Source organism: Cyprinus carpio, chromosome B21, assembly GCF_018340385.1.
Source record: "Cyprinus carpio isolate SPL01 chromosome B21, ASM1834038v1, whole genome shotgun sequence".
NCBI classification, from domain to species: Eukaryota; Metazoa; Chordata; class Actinopteri; order Cypriniformes; family Cyprinidae; genus Cyprinus; species Cyprinus carpio.
The window spans coordinates 11,006,179-11,022,094 of NC_056617.1; the positions used below are offsets into that span (position 1 = coordinate 11,006,179).

The 15,916-nt window shown below is 33.1% G+C and overlaps 1 pseudogene; it reads left to right on the top strand.

Annotated features, from left to right (window-relative positions):
• Window positions 1-749: 749 nt before the first annotated feature.
• Window positions 750-15,916, top strand: part of LOC109045711 — a 32,511-nt pseudogene continuing 17,344 nt past the window's right edge.

Below are 15,916 nucleotides of genomic sequence, written 5' to 3' on the forward strand. Positions count from 1 at the left end.
AAAAAAAAGAAAAAAAAAAAAAAATCTTAACCGGAGTCAACATTGCAACAAATTTTATTATTTTTATTATTATTGTTGTTGTTGTTATTTTTATTATTATATTATGTTTTCGTCTATTCGGTAATTAATTTTTACTTGTGTGACCAATATCTAGCCTACACAAGTTTTTGCAGGGCATGAAAAACCTACTTTGCAATGTCCTTTCCAGGTTATCTGACCACATCTGTAAATATGTAAATAATTTATAGGGACTATATATCATGATTGTATCGACCTAGCAAATATATACTAAAGACAAACACATTCAGCAGCACAATATACCGGTCATTCAGTAAGATATGGGTTATGTATGGTAATCTTGCACCATCTAGTGGCATAAAGAAGCCTCAGATTGAGGATCTTCAAGGAACGTGGTCTCATCCGTCATCAGATTTCTTATTCCCTAACTTCATAATCATTTATCCCCCATTTATATTTTTGACAGTGTACTACTATAGCATCCTATTTTGCTCAGTATAACAACTGACACATGTATGTGCAAAGTACATATCCCTCTCAGAAAAAGGTTTAGATTTGGTAGCTATTATGTTAGTGACAGCTTTGTACCTTTTTCAGTGAATATTGCAAATAAAATCATATTTAGTAAAATAAGTAATAAAATCAGAAAAATTTTTGTACAAAAAAACAACAACAACAACAACATTTGTAGGTACGTAGATTCGATGTCTGAGCGCAGTACTGTGAAGTGAAGCTCCAGGTGTCGCTGTTGCTCTGTTGTGGTTTGTTTCAGACTCGTGCTTTGGACAGACAGAGACTAAGCGCGCCGGTGCACTTACATCAACAGATGATCTGCTGTTTGCTGCCGCTGTTTAACTGTAACACAGGGCAGAGAAGAGCACTTCAGTCTTCGATTAACTGGGATGGAATATGACAGTTTATAGAAATACGTGTGGATTCACAAAGACGTCTGAAACACGGAGCCTCTGGGTGAGTAAACTTATCTGAATGATGCTGCTTTGCACTTAAATGCCTTCAAGTGCCAAAATGTGCAACAGGTCATTAAAGTAGCTACCGTTAATGTCTGTTTTAAAATATTTTAATAATTGTAGTAGCCTACTGTTATTATGGTTATTGATTTTTTTTCTTCTAAATTCCACAAAGTTACTAATAACAAATTAGATCCCAAAATTATTCCATTTGTATTTATTACAATATTGGCGCTCTTAGTTTCAATTAGAGAATATCAGAGTTTATTTGTTTACTAATCAGATTTTAGAGGAATTTGGGTGCAACCTTTGGGTGATCCTTTCAAGACTGAAACCTAATAATAGCTTTTACTGTATTTATTTTACATATATAGTAAAATTAAGATACATATAATGCTAATTTTATTGTATGTTTTTGTGATCAAAGACTATTTTACGGATTGTTATTGTTGTAGACATGTAAATCCATAACTACATGATAAATGTGTGTTTAAGACCACTACATATATGTTACACCAATATGGGTTTTATGATGGTGGGAAAATGTCACTCTCATAACTTGTGTGAGGCTTATAGCTTATGTTTTCTTTTCACCACAGATTGTGATTTATCACTTTAAATGCAAATGCCACTCAGTTTTTCTGGTGGCATGAAATGAAAAAAGAGGTTGTGTGGGAAGGTGTCAAAATCAGTTATTAGAGGGTTTGTCAGTGCAGATTCTTTTCATCATGTCAATTATGTCACGTTAATCTTCATATAAGAGAAATCAATCAAATCAGAGAAACTAGAGAAAACCAGAGAAATCCAGTAAGTATTGCCAATTTATTAAAGTGACACTAACTTACCAAGAGTTATGGGTGTTTGCTGAGGTAGATCCTTATTGAAACCTATAGAGCTACCTGTTTGATTGTAATATATTAGTCTAATATTTTATTTAATACAACCATGTTTTAGTGTTTTTGTCAATTGTTCGATAGTGAAGCATTCAGGTTGTGATGTATCACTTTTGGGTGCGGTTTCAAGTATAACATGTTCATTAGGAGTGTTAATTCACAAATATAGTTTGAACTCCCAATTTATTTAATGCTTTTGTAAAAACAGGAATGTTCAGATTCGTTTTTTCAGAATAGATCTATATGCTTCAGACAGTTAGCTATGTTTGAAATCCCTTGAGCTGAAGGAAACAGTGAACTCTTAGATATTATGAGACAAGATTAGTAAAATTTAGTGTTGTGTCACATGGCATCAGCTGTCTTTTTGATCATTTGATGAACGGGTGCCTGTCCCAGTTTGATTTTGAAGTTTCATATGACTGAAAAAAAAAAATTGTTAAGTGTTAATTGCATTATGGTATCGTAAGCTAAATGGATGCATTTTAGGACATTAATTGTATAGATTCTGAAAGGTAACAGAGTTGACAGTTACAGTTTAATTTGACAAGCCTTGTTGTGCTCAAGATTATGAAACAATGTTGCTTGCTTCTTAGAAAGATAATTTAATAGTAATGTTTTTATAGATGTATACTTTTCATTTGTCAGTTGTTTACCATACAAAATCATGGTAACAGGGTTGACATTTTAAGATTGTCACCTACTGAAAAACATGATAAAATATTAGATAAGGTGGTAAAAGGAAGACACTTTAATTTGTCCTTAAAATGTACTTTCAGAAAGTGTGATTTATGAAATAATAGTGCATTATAACTGGGTATATATTGTATGATGCTAACAGGATTGACACACAAACTAGGGACATTGTTAAGGATTTATAATAATACAATATGCCAATTCAAAATTAAAAAAGGAATACAAACAAAATACTAGATTTAAATTCCAATATAAAATAATAATTATAAAAATGTAATGCTTTTGTGTTCTCTTGCAAAGCTTTTGTATTTTCTGAGAAAATTTGTGTTTGCTTAAATAATACAAAACTTTGCAAACGCTAAGTTTCTTGGGTGAACACAAACATTTGCAAGAGACAACAAAAGCATTAATATACTGTATCATTTTCATCATATATTTATATATATATATATATATATATATATATATATATGTTAATAATAATTAATTTATCAATAATTAATTTTACTGTATTTTTGCTCATTATTTTCCATAATGTAATGACAAAAATGATTTTTTAATATATTTTAGATTCATTGCACACCAACTGAAATATTTCAGGTCTTTTATTGTTTTAATACTGATGATTTTGGCATACAGCTCATGAAAACCCCAAATTCCTATCTCAAAAAAATTTGCATATTTCATCCGACCAATAAAAGAAAAGTGTTTTTAATACAAAAAAAGTCAACCTTCAAATAATTATGTTCAGTTATGCACTCAATACTTGGTCGGGAATCCTTTTGCAGAAATGACTGCTTCAATGCGGCGTGGCATGGAGGCAATCAGCCTGTGGCACTGCTGAGGTGTTATGGAGGCCCAGGATGCTTCGATAGCGGCCTTAAGCTCATCCAGAGTGTTGGGTCTTGCGTCTCTCAACTTTCTCTTCACAATATCCCACAGATTCTCTATGGGGTTCAGGTCAGGAGAGTTGGCAGGCCAATTGAGCACAGTAATACCATGGTCAGTAAACCATTTACCAGTGGTTTTGGCACTGTGAGCAGGTGACAGGTCGTGCTGAAAAAATGAAATCTTCATCTCCATAAAGCTTTTCAGCAGATGGAAGCATGAAGTGCTCCAAAATCTCCTGATAGCTAGCTGCATTGACCCTGCCCTTGATAAAACACAGTGGACCAACACCAGCAGCTGACATGGCACCCCAGACCATCACTGACTGTGGGTACGTGACACTGGACTTCAGGCATTTTGTTTTTTCCTTCTCCCCAGTCTATCCTCCAGACTGTGTCTGGTTGATTTATTTATGAATTGCATGATTTGTTTTCTTTCGTAAGAAGTAATTTGTTTGGATGAGCAACAGTCCAGTGCTGCTTCTCTGTAGCCCAGTTCAGGCGCTTCTGCCGCTGTTTCTGGTTCAAAAGCACACGCCTGTGCACGGTGGCTCTGGATGTTTCTACTCCAGACTCAGTCCACTGCTTCCGCAGGTCCCCCAAGGTCTGGAATCGGTCCTTCTCCACAATCTTCCTCAGGGTTCCGGTCACCTCTTCTTGTTGTGCAGCGTTTTTTGCCACACTTTTTCCTTCCCACAGACTTCCCACTGAGGTGCCTTGATACAGCACTCTGGGAACAGCCTATTCGTTCAGAAATTTCTTTCTGTGTCTTACCCTCTCGCTTGAGGGTGTCAATGATGGCCTTCTGGGAAAGAGGTTATTTGTTCAGTATTTTCTTTGTTTGCGGTTTTTTTTAGTAATGAACCAGGCTGGGAGTTTTTAAAAGCCTCAGGAATCTTTTGCAGGTGTTTAGAGTTAATTAGTTGATTCAGATGATTAGGTTAATAGCTCGTTTAGAGAACCTTGTTCATGATATGCTAATTTTTTGAGATAGGAATTTTGGGTTTTCATGAGCTGTATGCCAAAATCATCAGTATTAAAACAATAAAAGACCTGAAATATTTCACTTGGTGTGCAATGAATCTAAAATATAGCCTATGAAAGTTTAATTTTTATCATTACATTATGGAAAATAATGAACTTTTATCACAATGTGCTAATTTTTTGAGAAGGACCTGTATGTATATATATATATATATATATATATATATATATATATATATATATATATATATATATATATATATATATAATTTCATATTCTTTTTTCCATCATCATGTTTCCTTAGGGGTTACACAATATTCTGTGTTGACACATACAGTAGTAAAAGCTGCTTACAGATATTGATTGTTACATTAATTTAAACATATGCATATGAGGGAAACAAGTGGCACCTGTTTTGTAGAAAGACCCTTTTAGTTTGTCCTACACAAGAATCATGTGTAGATCAGCTGTGTAGCTGTTGTTTTGTTCAGCGTGTTTGATACAGGGCTATAATAATCATGTGGCTCATTTGAAACTCAAATGAAAGCAACAGAACAGGAAAGAAATGTCCAAGCTGTCTCTGTAATACCCACTTGAGCCTCCCAGCTGGGCAAATACATCACATGCTTCCAGTGTTTATTCTGTGAGCGGTCTCGCCACTTCTGCGTGAGTTCTGGCTCCAGCGCCACAGGCACAGGGTGTGATTTGGCCACTGTGGGTATTAACGGTGTGATGATGGAGTGCATGCACTTTGTGTTTAAGTTTTTCTATCTTCAGTGCCTTACCTTCAATATTTGATGTGTTTTGAGGGTATAATAATACATAGGACTTCAATTTAGGCCAGTATTTTTCAACCTTTTTTGTTTTATGTACCCCACAGCACCATCAGTAAGGCTCAAGTACTCCTTCTTTGACATCCAATCTGAAATGTGTTTGCAAAAACATCTATAAAGTCTGTAAAGTGGGGGAAAGTTAGGCTATATTATAAGTTAGGCACAGATGAATAGGTTAGTAAAATAATTATCCATATTAAAATTCAAAATGTGTTAATATTAACATATTTTGAATATGTGTATGGACACTACCAGGAAAACATTTTTGAACAGTAAGATTTTTAATGTTTTTTTAAGAATTCTCTTCTGCTTACAAAGCCTGCATTTATTTGATCCAAAATACAGCGAAAGCAGTAATCTTGTGAAATATTTTTGATATTAAAATAACTGCTTTCTATTTGAAAATATTTTAAAATTAGATTTATTCCTGTGATCAAAGCTACATTTTTCAGCAGCATTACTCCAGTCTTCATTGTTTATTGATCTTTCAGAAATCATTCTAATATGCTGATTTGCTGTTTGCTGTTATTATTATTATTATTATTATTATTATTATTATTATTATTATCATCAATATTTAAAACAGTTGAGTACATTTTTTCAGGATTCTTTGATGAATAGAAATACCCAAAGATCAGCATTTTTCTGAAATAAAAAGCTTTTGTAATATTATACACTATACCAGCCCTTTTAAAATAGTCCGGACTGTGGTCCAGATCCGGACCCGCCTCCATTTCATATTTCAAAAGCATTAATTATATTTCCTACTTTGATAAATGGATGTTACACTTGTAAGTCATTTGTTTATTTTTTATGTCTATTTGGAGATGGTCTGAAATGAAAGCGAAGGCAAGATATTTAAAGTTTTCCTGCGTGACATTGTTGTCATGACATCCAGTGAGGGTTTGGCGTAATCGGGCGACAATTCACACGCTGTGTAATATGAGTTCATTTTTTTATTTATTTATTTATTTTTAGTTTTCACTTAAATTATGGCCATTTGACTTATTATAGCAGTGTCCAGTATTAAAACTGACCGCCACAAATAGATTTTTCCAAAAGGCTTAAAGCCTACTTAATAAACTGAGCACTGCGCGTTTCAAAATTAAAATGCAGCGCGGATGTTTTTATATGAATGTATCTTTGAAAAGACCGTTTTCAGTAAAGCTTGCATGTCTGTGGGAAAACACTTGTGGTGTCTGTCAACAAACATAAACCAAAAGCATGCTTCAGAACTGTTTTGAGAAGGTGCTTTGAGCCATGTATTATTACTATGAATTATGCTACTACTACTACTTATTACCATCTTGTGCCCTGCAATAATCATTTACTCATACTCATACTAATTTTATGAGAAAAAAAAAAAGGAAAATTGGCCAAACATTTCGGCCAAAAAAAAAAAAAAAAAATCATATATCGGCCATTGGCTGCCCTGATTTCTAGATATCAGCATTGGCCAGAGAAAAACCCATATCAGTCGACCTCTATTGCTGACACTTACTGCAGTTAGCTACACATAAGTGCAGTTGTTATTTATGTATTTTGAATGCAAAACACACTTTATTTATTTTTTTAAATTGTGTTGATTTGTTATGCATGTTGTTTATTAAAACATTTTTTGTATAACTAAATGTTCCGGACCTTTGGGGTTATAGAAATTAATACTTTTATTTAGCAAGAATGCTTTAAACTGATCAAAAGTGATGATGAAGACATTTATAATGTTACAAATGATTTCTATTTCTGATAAACGCTGTTCTTCTGAGGTTTCTATACATCAAAGAAACCTGAAAAAATTCTACTCAGCTGTTTTCAACATAATATTAATGATAATAAATGTTTTTTTTTCCCCTTTTTTTTCTTTTTTTTTGAGCAGCAAATCATAATATTAGAATGATTTCTCAAGGATCATGTGAGTGGAGTAATGATGCTAAAATTCAACTTTTTTCATTTTAAAATATATTCAAATTTCAAATAGAAAACAGTTATTTAAAATAGTAAAAACACTGTATTTCAAAATTATTTTTTTTTTATATTGATTTTAATTATTTTTTTTCTAGTAGTTTTTATTATTAGTGTTTTAATTTTAAGCCAGCAGAGAAGAACTGATATATGTATATATATATATATATATATATATATATATATATATATATATATATATACACACACAAGGGTTTGCTAAATGCATAAATATAAATGTAAATATATAAAAAATATTTTTTGTAGTTATAATAATCGTAATATGCCAAGTAAGGAAGCAAGCTATAGAAAAAATGCAAGAGAAGAGTCACTTTCCAAGTCAGTTTACAATGGCTTCATTTCACAGATACTGCTAATATATTAAATATTCACACGTCTTGTATTCCATTCAAATTTGCACATTTTAGACATTGCATTGCAATGTTTAAAGTTTATTAGGTTATTTGCTATGTGCAATGGTTATTAGGAATATTAATATTTTTTAGGTCCTAATTTCTGTAACAAAGTAAATTTCAAATCACTGATTTGGTCAACAAAATGCTGATTGACAGCATGCAATGATTAGTTCTTGTGAGCCTGTAGTTAGTTTTGCTTAGAAAGGAAGATGGTCAGACACTCATCATGGCTCATATTTATTTGTTATATCCTACCAGCCTGTGTTTCATTTACAAACGTGCTGATGGTTTAGTCTCAGTGCTCTCACTTTGAAGCTCATGCTGAAAGAATATGATTGAATTTGGGATGTGAGAACACAAAACAGTTGTGTTTATCCCACAGGAGAGGGACTGCATTGTCTTGTGTGAACAAAACCCCATCTGACCACTTCCATACAGATGACCAGTGATGGCCACATCATCAGGCTCAGCGGACGAGTAAGAACCACCTCAAAATATTTGATTACATATATAAGTATTGATCTTATCTGTTTATATATAATTGCCTGTGTATTTTTGTCTACAGTTCAGTGGATGAAGGTGTGTCTAAACACACTTCGAAGATAATGCTGTCTGTTATCCTGGTGACCATCATTATACTGACTGCACTTGGAAATTTGCTTGTGATGGTGGCTCTCTGTAAAGACAGAAAGCTAAGGTAATGCTGTTTCATATCTACATTTAAATTGGCTGTGTCAGTGTACATTTTTGATTTTACAATAAATACTATATAAGTTTAATATGCAAGATATCTAAAAGTAAGGCATTTGTAGGTTAAAGGGATTGGCTAGTTCACGCAAAAATGTCTGTCATGAATTACTCACCCTCATGTCGTTCCAAACCCGTAAGTCCTTCGTTGTCATCTTCGGAACACAATTTAAGACATTTTTTGATGAAATTGTTGAATAAAGTTGATACTTTTGTTTTCTTTCCACACATAAAAGTATTTGAACCACTGATGTCACATGGACTATTTTAACAATGTCCTTCTGGCCCTTGAACAGAGGTCTATGCAGGGTCAGAAAAATATCTTAATTTGTGTTTCGAAGATAAATGAAGGTCTTACGGGTTTGGAACGGGTGAACTATCCCTTTGATGTTACAAACAAGTAACACTGTGGTTCTCTGGTGTTTTCAAAACATTGCTCTGTTTGTTTGAGAATTCTGATCAGCCCCACATAGCAACAATAGCTCAACCAATGGCGTGAGTTTGGGGTGGAGCCATCTATTTTTCCAACCAATGGCAGATTGTTCATACTTTAAAATGGTTAAGTTAAATAAGTTAAAATGGATCGTTTTAACATTTTCTGTGTTCTCGGAAGCTGAGGTCATTATAATTGGGTAAACGTCAATAGCGGTGAACTGAAAGAAATATAGTTTTTTATGTTCCAATTTTCTCCAACAGCAAAAGAAAAAAAAAATCCATGATATCGTTTTTTTTTTTTTTTTTTTTCAAATTTGCCATCCCTCCCTCAGCCATTGTATTACAAACTCTCAACTAGCAGATTTAACTAATTTTCTGTAACTTGATACCCGGGTAATATAACATAACTGGAAATGCATCAGTCTGTGAGGGCTCTTGAGTATGATAAAGTATCATTATAGCTTAAACATGAGTATTTTTCTGTGTATAGACACTAAAATAAAATGTTTATTATACTGCTATTTTTGTTTATTTACTGTTCCGTATATAGGAAGAAGAAGACCAACTTCTTCGTTGTATCACTGGCATTTGCAGACCTTCTAGTTGCACTTGTTGTGATGCCGCTGGCAGCCATAGAGCTGACCACAGGTCAATGGAAATATGGAGAGACGTTCTGCTTGATCCGTACCACACTGGACGTGCTGCTAACCTCTGCGTCTATTCTGCATCTGTGCTGCATTGCACTGGACAGGTGAGTGTGTTTGTATAGCTAATATAGAAACAAAACAAAAATAATGACTAATGTTGTTCTACACAAATAACTGCTTGTGTTGCCATGGCAATATTGAGAAAATAGGTCTTAAATTAGAACATGTTGTCATGTGCGTAATAGCTTTGGGACAACAGTCTTCTTCGCTAGATTTGATGATATGTTTTTTTTCTCTCTAAAACCTGTTTGGTTCATGACAGTCAAATAATTGGAATAATTAAGATCTTTATTTTAAGTATTTTATGCTTACCACAGCTGCATTTATTGGATCAAAAAATACAGTAAAAACTGTTATATTGTGAAATATCATTACAAATTAAAGCAGCAATAATAATTAAGCACCAAATCAGCACTTTAGAATGATTTCTGAAGGATCATGTGGCACTGAAGACTGGAATATAAGAAGAATAAATAATATTTAAAAATATATATTAAAATAGAAAACTGTTATTTAAAATTCTAATAATATTTCACAATATTACTGTTCTTATTGGATTTTTCATCAAATAAATGCAGCCTTGGTAAACATAAGAGATGTCTTTCAAAAAGATTTATCATTCCAAAATTTTGGATTTATTTATTCATGCATGCAGTTTATTGTAACTTTTTTTCCCTCTCTAAACTGTAGGATTTGCATTTTGGCAACCAGAGGCACTCTGAAAGGTTTAAGCCCTGTAATCGTGCATACACAAATTACAATGTTCTACAATGCTTTTCTGGCACCTTGCTGTGTTATATGTAAAGATGATGTCCAGCCTGTGTTATAATGTCTAATTTCTATTTTGTCCGATTCCTAATAGTTATGTTTCTTTGATTGTAAAATGTGTTTTATTTACAACTCACAGAGTGAACTGTACATTCAGAAATGTACTCACAAAAAAGAAACACATAGTTTATGTCTTGACACTAACTCCAGGGGTTTGTCAGTGTGTCAGCTAATTATGTGTAATTTGCTGGATTACGTATGCAGATTTTCTCATGCTCACCCATTAGTAAGACCGCAGCTCTCTTGGCCCATATGAGAGCAGCTGTGATTTATGCAACCGCACCTGCTCCATATGGCAGTAACATGACTCATTCTTAGTCTCTCAAAGCCTCTCTCTCTCTCTTTTGAGCAACAAATTCTGTTTATCTGTCCCACTGTATCAACAAGTTCTTTCTCCATCCGTATGATTCCCATGGCTCATGATGTCTTTGCTTCTGCAGTCTCTAGTGAGAGCATATTTTCTGGGTGTACATAATTCACAGCGTTAGCTTTTCAAGGAAAGATCAGCAGAATCATCTGGGTATGTGAAAGTACAGTATGTGGGGACATATTGATTACGAAAGACACTGTACTGCCTGACAGCATCCATGTATCATTCTTGAGATGTTTGCCCTTTCCTGTCTTGGGCAGGTACTATGCGATTTGCTGTCAGCCTCTGGTCTACAATAACAAGATGACACCTGTGAGAGTCTCGCTGATGCTGGTTGGATGCTGGGTCATCCCCATTTTCATCTCTTTTCCCATCATGCAAAGTTGGAATACCATTGGAATTGAGAGCTTTGTAAGTAAAGAGCGGTTGGATACATTCTTCTTATTATGCTGATGTTATATATCTTTTAAGTAATCACTATCTGCTAGATCTCTGTAAGATGCATAAAAAAAACTTTGTTTTAAAAAAAAACGCCACAAATTCAGGGTACATTTTTTTTTTTTACATTTTTTAAAAATTGTATGTTACATACAATTTTTTTTAAATTGTATGTAACAATTAAAAAAATGGAATGATGTTATTTACTTTGGCTATATTGTAGAAAGGCTCTAAATTATGTTACTTATTGAGTGTTACCATTTTAAGGAAGGTTATATTTTTGGTAATTAAAATAATAAAATATATTTTAAAAAATTGAATATGAATTCAACAGATTACACCACTGTTCAAAAGTGGGAAGTCAGCATTTATTAATTTAAAAAATATATTTTTTAGTATTCAAAATAATGCATTAAATTGGTTTAAAGCGATGGTAAAGACTTTTACATTGCTACAAAAAATTATATTTCAAATAATTGTGACACTGAAGACTGGAGTAATGGCTGTAGTTTTGCCACCATAGGAATAAATTACACTTTAAAATATATAAAAATATAAATAATTTATTTTAAATTGTAATGTATTACAATATTACTGTTTTTACTATTTGATAATTTAAAGTAAATGCAGCTTGAACAGTAGTGATTATAAAAATTGGTTGTATAGAATTATGTTGTATTCATTTATTTGTTAGATCTAGATCTTTATTTGTTAAGACCTCAGGTGATAAATCAGTACAATATTGGTTATCAGTAATATTGGTTACCGATATTAGGGATTTTTTAATTTATTAGTCAATATTGTATATAGGTATATATATTATGTTCAGGTCAATTTAGGATATTTCATTGTGGCTGCTTTTTTTTCTACTATATATGTGTGTGTGTGTGTGTGTGTGTAGATGGCATTTTACAGAATCTAACAATAATTTAAGCTTAATCTAAGGTTAATTTCTGGTAAATGTAATCTTTAGCAAATCACAACATATACATTGTTAATACTGTACTTTCACTTGTTGCATTTTAAAATGACTAATTTTAGTTTTATCGACAAAATAGGATAGAATTGCAATATCAAACCATTTATCAGTAATCATATCATTACAACATATCATTATTATATATTGATGCATCCTTAATTTTATTTTCTGTGTTTTTTCATGTCATTTCCCAGATCGAACAAAGAAAATTCAACTCCTCCCATAATTCGACTTGTGTGTTTATGGTGAACCGACCCTATGCTCTGGTGTGTTCAACCGTGGCCTTCTATGTGCCTCTGGTGCTGATGGTTCTCGCCTATCAGCGAATCTATGTCAACGCTATGGGACACGCTCGGCGAATCGGCTCACTGCACCGGGCCGGCTCAGCCCCTTCTTCGACTTACCCCCAACCACAATCAACAAGGCTCCAGTCGCATTAAGAACGAAACCAAGGCAGCCAAGACGCTGGCTGTCATCATGGGCTGCTTCTGTCTGTGCTGGGCGCCCTTCTTTATCACCAACATGGTGGATCCCTTCATCAATTACAGCGTGCCCTGGCAGATGTGGACCGCTTGGCTCTGGTTGGGTTACATCAACTCGGGCTTGAATCCGTTCCTATATGCTTTTCTGAACCGGGCTTTTCGGAGAGCCTTTCTTATGATCCTGTGCTGTGGAAATGAGCACTATGCCCCACAGGAGGGCTTTAATCCGAGCAGACGGCAGTCAGAGTCTGTCAACGGAACCTCCATTTCTCTCAGGTACAGTTAGTCCCTCTTGAACACACTGAGCTTTCAGAAATGGGTTCTGGGAGAAAAGAGATGAAGGATAACCTTATATATGAAAAGTGCATGGAAGAATGTTGGTAAAGTGCTCTTAATGGAGATTTCTGGTTGGACTCACTGCATCATTAAGGTCCTTTTACTTTTTAATTTGTTAATTGCTAAAAGCCATATATACAGAAGAACACAAATATATACACAAAACGTTTACACTGTTCAAACCTTTGGGGTCGGTAAATATTTTTAATGATTTTGAAAGTAGTCTGCTCACCAAGACTCAAAAAATAAAGTATAGGAAGAAACATTGTATTGTAATATTGTGAAATACTATTAAAATTTAAAATAACTTTTCTATTTTAATATATTTCAAAATTTAATATATTGTAATAATTTTTTATATATTTTAATAATTTTCAGCAGCCATTACTCCAGTTTTCACTGTCACATGATCCTTCAGAAATCTTTCTAATATGCTGATTTTGTGCTCAAGAAACATTTCTTATTATTATCAATGTTGAAAATTGTTGTGCTGCTTAAGAATTTTGTGCAAACTGCTACATTTTTAAGTTTCTTTAATGAATAGAAAGTAACAGCATTTATTTGAAATAAAAGTCTTTTGTTACATTATAACCTATTAATCACGTTTGACGAATTAATAGGCCTATATCCTTGTAGGGAAAAAAAAGGTATTCTTTTGAACAAATTAATGCATCCTTGCTGAATAATAGTGATTTTTGAACAAATTATCGTTTTTTTGATTTTGATGTTAAATGTTTTAATGAATATTTCTGAAATTAGTTAAGGTTCTTAATTTCTATATCAGGGACCTTCAACAGGGAATCAATTACTAAACTGTATTTTTTACTAATATTTAATCTTCCATACTTTTGGAGAAAAAAGGTAATGTGCGGTAAACAAAAATACAACTCAATCTAAAGTTATGAGCTAAAATTCCATTAAATGTTTCCCTGTCACTCACAAAATGCATTATGTAAAATTTAAATGCAATGTGCCAATATAAAAAACAATAAAACCAAAAATTTTACTTGGTGGCTAACTAAATATATAAAAGTTTAATTTTTTATCTTACATTATGGAAATAATAATTTTTACAAAATAGCAATTTTTTTGAGGGACCTTTTTTATAATAAATATATATATATATATTTAAGATAAATAATATATTATATATATAATATAATTTCTATTTTTTTTCCATATCATTTTTCCCTTTAGGGTTAACAATTTCTGTTTTGACACATACAGTAGTAAAAGTGCTTACAGATTTTATTTCTTTAATTTTAAACATATCATAGAGGGAAAAAAGTGGCACCTTTTTGGAAAAAGACCCTTTTAGTTTGTCCTACACAAGAATCATGTGTAAGCTCAGCTGATGTAGCTGGGTTTTGTTCCAGCGTGTTTGCTACAGGGCTATAAGATCATGGGCCTATTTGAAACTTCCAATGAAAGCAACCGAACAGGAAAGAAATGTCCAAGCTGTCTCTGTAATACCCAGCTTGAGCCTCCCAGCTGGCACGAAAATTCACATGCTTCCGCAGTGTTTATTCTTGTGAGCGAGGGCTCGCCACTTCTGAGTGTGTGAAGGTTCTGGCTCCAGCGCCCACAGGCACAGGGTGTGATTTGGGCCATTGTGAGGGTATTAACACTAAGTCGTGTGATGATGGAGGCATGCATGGCACTTTGTGTTACTTAAGTTTTTCTATCTTCAGTGCCTTTACCTTCAATATTTGATGGTGTTTTGGGGTATAAATAATACATAGGACTTCAATTTAGGCCAGTATTTTTCAACCTTTTTGTTTTTATGTACCCACAGCACCATCAGTAAGGCTCAAGTACTCCTTCTTTGACACATCCAATCTGAAATGTGTTTGCAAAAACATCTATAAAGTCTGTGTAAAGTGGGGGGGAAGTTAGGCTATATAATACAGTTAGGCACAGAAGAAATAGGTTAGTAAAAATAACTTATCCATATTAAAATTCAAAATGTGTTAATATTAACATATTTTGAATATGTGTATGGACACTACCAGGAAAACATTTTTGAACAGTAAGATTTTTAATGTTTTTTTAAGAATTCTCTTCTGCTTACCAAGCCTGCATTTATTTGATCCAAAATACAGCGAAAGCAGTAATCTTGTGAAATATTTTTGATATTAAAATAACTGCTTTCTATTTGAAAATATTTTAAAATTAGATTTATTCCTGTGATCAAAGCTACATTTTCAGCAGCATTACTCCAGTCTTCAGTGTCACATGATCTTTCAGAAATCATTCTAATATGCTTTGTATCTGTTTGCTGTTATTATTATTATTATTATTATTATTATTATTATTATTATTATTATCATATTTAAAACAGTTGAGTACATTTTTTCAGGATTCTTTGATGAATAGAAAAATACCCAAAGATCAGCATTTTTTCTGAAATAAAAAGCTTTTGTAATATTATACACTATACCAGCCCTTTTAAAATAGTCCGGACTGTGGTCCAGATCCGGACCCGCCTCCATTTCATATTTCAAAAGCATTAATTATATTTCCTACTTTGATAAATGGATGTTACACTTGTAAGTCATTTGTTTATTTTTTATGTCTATTTGGAGATGGTCTGAAATGAAAGCGAAGGCAAGATATTTAAAGTTTTCCTGCGTGACATTGTTGTCATGACATCCAGTGAGGGTTTGGCGTAATCGGGCGACACTTCACCGCTGTGTAATATGAGTTCATTTTTTATTTATTTATTTATTTTAGTTTTCACTTAAATTATGGCCATTTGACTTATTATAGCAGTGTCCAGTATTAAAACTGACCGCCACAAATAGATTTTTCCAAAAGGCTTAAAGCCTACTTAATAAACTGAGCACTGCGCGTTTCAAAATTAAAATGCAGCGCGGATGTTTTTATATGAATGTATCTTTGAAAAGACCGTTTTCAGTAAAGCTTGCATGTCTGTGGGA